This window comes from Leptodactylus fuscus, chromosome 5, assembly GCF_031893055.1.
Source record: "Leptodactylus fuscus isolate aLepFus1 chromosome 5, aLepFus1.hap2, whole genome shotgun sequence".
Taxonomy (NCBI): Eukaryota; Metazoa; Chordata; class Amphibia; order Anura; family Leptodactylidae; genus Leptodactylus; species Leptodactylus fuscus.
Genome location: NC_134269.1, coordinates 140795924 through 140801016, shown reverse-complemented (window position 1 = coordinate 140801016; position 5093 = coordinate 140795924).

Sequence of the window (5093 nt, the reverse complement as noted above, 5' to 3'; positions counted from 1 at the left end):
AACTGCAGTGAAGCCATATCACTCTACCAAACAGTACAGTATGGGCCTCCCCTGTCTCCAGGTTAACTTTCTGCTCACAGAATTCCCGAATTAGAAGTGCCCTAGTTTTGCAGGACAGCGCTGATCAAAGTGGAAGGAAACAAATATAAGATGAAGTAAACTAAACACAAGACCTAGCCCCTTTAATGCATATATTATATTTATGTATTCATTCTGTATGGGCAGAACAGTAACATTTCCCATTCTGATTAAGTTTATCTCTTGTCACAAATGTTTTCCTCTGTGCGTCACGTATTAAGGAGCTTGGCTCAGAGACTATGCCTTGACTGAAACCAATTGCTGAAGAAGCTCTTAGCTAATTTTGTATATCTCTAGTAAGCATTTATTTTTGTGAATTTACTTATTCAGTATGCTGCTGCTATAAGTTGGTAAAGCTTGTCTTTTCCAGCAATTTTCTCCTGCAGATATTATTATAATTTTGTATTTTCATCGGTGTCAGATACCTGGAGCCCACCGGGTGTAATGATTGAGACCCCAACATCCATCTATACACCACCTATGCAAATTCATGTACTAGATCTCATTATCAATAAGATATAATAATTGATACTATTTGTAAGCATCCCATAAGAAACAGTCCCTAAATGAGTTCGGTCTTCTATTGGTCTAGTTTCAGAGACCTATTGGATAATCCTCTGTTATATTTCAGTGTTTGGAGGGTTCTGCAAAAACAGCTAAAAGTAGGACATGATCTCAATTTTGATGGTTTATAAAAATGGACCATCATAATAACAGTCATGTGAATAGCCCCCATTCACTGACACTGAAATTAAAGCTGCCATGTGACGTCTGTTAAAAAAATTAAAAAAAAAGCGGACATCATACGGCAGTTACACTTTCTTGTGAATATAGCCTTAGTCTTCTTGAACACACACAGATTGAATTAGACTTTGAGAGATGTGAATGATAAACCTGATGCAGAGTTAATAGTACGCTCATATAGTCTGTCTATGCTGCAGTGCTGCCTGGTCTACTCTATACAGTACAAGTCTGTGAGGGACTCATTCTCCTATTCTGCATATCTCTAGACATTAATTAAATCTAAGTCCACTATTCCCTTGGACTCCAAAACTGTATTACAACCCCAATTCCAAACAAATTGGGGCACTGTGTAAAATGTACAGAAAACAAGAATTCAATGATTTGGAAGAGGAGACCAGTTGCTGGAATTTTGGGACAGGAATATTGTCCCATTCTTGTCTGATGTAGGATTCTAGCTGCTCAATAGTCCTGGACCTTCTTTGCTGGATTTTAGTCATTATTTAATAATGTGCCAAATGTTTTCTACTGTTGTTGTGATGGATGCATTATGTGGTTTACCATGGTCTTAGGGAGCGTTCACACTACCGTCTGTGTCCGACAGGTAGTGTCCACTCCTAGTGTCCGCTCAAAATCTGGCACGGACATTAGGAGCGGACACTAGCTGTGTCCGTGACACCTGTCATTTATTTAAATGGCGATCGGGTGCGTTCTTTTGCACTCCGTGCCCTTCCTTCACTGTCCGCATGTAAAGATGTCCGACTTTTCAAGCGGACAGAAAAACCCAACATGTCGGGGTTTTCTGTCCGCTTGAAAAGTCGGACATCTTTACATGCGGACAGTGAAGGAAGGGCACGGAGTGCAAAAGAACGCACCCGATCGCCATTTAAATAAATGACAGGTGTCACGGACACAGCTAGTGTCCGCTCCTAATGTCTGTGCCAGATTTTGAGCGGACACTAGGAGCGGACACTACCTGTCGGACACAGACGGTAGTGTGAATGCCCCCTTACTGAAATATACAATACCTTTCCTGAAAGTGAAATTTTATGCAGTGGCGTAACTAGGAATGGCGGGGCCCTGTGGCACACTTTTGACATGGGGCAGCCCCGACGGACCCCCTGCATTCCTGCATGCAGTATTATGCCCCATAATGGCCCCTGTACACACAGTATGATGTCCCCTAGTGGCCCCTGCACACACAGTATTATGACCCATAGTGGCTCCTGCACATACTATGTCCCCTTGTGGACAACCCATGAACAATTATTATACTCTGGGCTCTTTTCAGACCCCAGAGTATAATAATCGAAAACCATGGGGAGGATACCAAAATAAAAAACTGTTACTTACCTCTACTTGGCTCTCGCGCACTGCACACTGATAACACTCATCTTCAATGATGGACCAGACGTTACTTGAGCCAGGGCTTGCGTCGCAATGCATAAGGACACAAGCCTGGCCCACGTGATGTCTGGGATCTCACCAAGTAGACCTGAAACCTTCCGGAGCCAGGAGAAGTAAGTAACAGTAATCTTTATGTTCCCTCACTTCTCCAGGCCCAATGATCATTATACTCTGGGGTCTGAAAAGACCCCCTGAGTATAATGGTAGTGTTTGTGGGAATCGGGGGCCCATGGCCTCCCTTACCGATTCCGGCTCCTGCTCATAGCCGCCTTGGCAGAAGGGGAACCGCTGGCAGACACGATCAGGAGCCAGGATCGGTAAGTAAACAGGGCCCATTACCTGCTGCCGCTACTCCAGCAGGTAACATCCTATTACAAAAAAAAAATCTGCAGCAGTATCTGCTGTTGCCAGGCCCCCTAATGTCCGGGGCCCTGTGGCTCTGGTAGTTACACCCCTGATTCTATAGATGAGTACATATATTATTCTAAAACCTCTAAGCTGCACATGCCATAGGCACTAATGCAACCCTATACTATCAGAAAAACAGGCACTTGAACTGGATGGTCCCTCTCTTCAGTCTTCACAACACAACATCCGTGGATCCATAAAGAATTTCACATTTTGATTAGTCTGACCACAGAACAGTGGCAAGTGAACCTGCGAATGGATTTTTTGAACAAACAACAAAGCACAAAAACAATGTACTACTTTCACATTAGAAAACGGTCATGGAAAAAAAATTATGCATTTCCCCTATTATCTTATATGATGAGTTAAGCTATACCTGTAATTTTAAGAATAGTAAAAATCTGTTAAATTAGCTGAACTCAAATATGTAAGAAAAAAAACTTTGCACAATGATGTCAGACTTCATTTAGGTGACAATAGTTAGCAACTGAACAAAATGGTACTTATTACAGGCTACAGTCAGGAAAACAGAACAATGCACTTCATATTTCAGTATAAACTAAGGACGCCTAAAAGAGTATATAATTATACACCCACTTTATATATTCAAATGCACTGGGACAACCTACACAGTTCAATGACTATTGTTATAATGTGACTGGGTAATATTTGTATATATTTTTATACCCATACTTGTACTTAGAATAACATTATATAGAACGTTTAGAGAAAGGAATTCTTCAGGATTTCTAGATTCATTTAATGGGTTAATTTCTTCTTTTTCAGTGTACCACCTTTGACTTAAATCCAGGCAGCAAGTAAAAGCATCAGTAAATGTAGAACTTAATCAACATATGAGATGGTCAAAAAGTCCTTTTCACGTAATAGCCAAACACTAATTCGCTCTGACTGTAATGAGGGGTTCTGGTGCATCTTAGATGGTGGACGGTACAAAAGGAACTTCAGTGACTGCTCAGGAAGAAAAATTGAAAGCACTCAAGTAATTACTAAGAGTAAGCACTGTATGTACTGTAGCATGGTATATAGGAACAATATTTGTATGTAATTTGTATTTTCTTCTCATATTCACATGGGATTCCTTTGGGCACCCATAGTTCAAAATTTAAGACGAGGAAAAAACAAACATGGGTAGGTTACCTTATTAACAACCTATTGCAGTGTAGTCAGGAGTCCTCAGACTACCTGTGCTATACTATTAACAGCACTCTGATGATGTAGGCACCTTCACTGTGCCTGTACAATCAGCATGAGTAACACGGCTGAAACACATAGCCAGGTTCTTGTTGCAACAACTACAGCACCTATGGGAACAAATGTTAAATTATGTTCGGTAATGATTGACATACATATAAAATTATCCTATGAGTTATCCCTGTATGGGAGCAAATACCACATCAACATTATTGTTGATGGAGAGACAATTTACAAAATGTCCAGAAAAATTTTGGGCACACTATTAGCGTGCCTGGCTATGTATATAGCACTTGGAAGCACTGCAATTTCACCAATCAGTACAGTAAACTTATTTGTTATACTGTGCAAAAAAAAGGTGCAAAAAAAAGGATACATAGGAAAAAAGTAACAGATTGACTTGCCAATTAATAAATCACATGTATATGGATTATGTTTAAAAATGTACTAATAAAAACTGCAGCTCATCCTGCAAAAAAACAATCCCTCACATGGCTATATTGATAGAATAATGTAAAAGTTATAGCAGATATTAAAACTACACATACTGGGTATTCCCATATTAGCATCAACTAGAAATGGATGAACCTTTTAAGATTTGTTTTGTTTAGATTTAAGTGGCTTTCATCTCATATTTGTTTTAGGCCTAACAAGTTGGCACAAACCACAGCTTAAATTGACCTAAAACATATTGTATAACCCTGTTATGGCTCTTAGAAATCTATGTATCTATACATTTCCTAGATCTTTTCCTAGATTTTTCATGTGGAAACCACAGGGACCCCATTATAGACTATAGGGTCCTCCGTTTTCCTTATATAACCATGTTTTGTGTAGACTAGGTTTCCATTTGGGGAGGGGTGTGTGTGTCCCCAAGCGAACTCCCCGAATGGAAACCCAAGCGCAAATGTGAACTAGGCCTCAGCTTGTTATATGCAAGGGTGGGGTCATAAAGAATAGCGGGTGGCTTAAAGGGATACCATGGCATTTACAAACTATAACTTTAAATTCAGAAGTGGAAGCATTTCATGTTAGCTTAATGCAGCTGCAGCACCTTATCCATAAATTTCCAGAATCTCAAGATTTACTCAAGATTTCTGTTGTAAATTATAACAAATTTGGTGGGTGTCAGAGAGTGTTCTTGGTGGTGCAAAAATGCCACTGGTGACAACTGTATGTTGCTGACAGAAATCTGGCATAATAGATCACTTCCATTGTGTTCACATGATTTGTTGTCACTATGGACA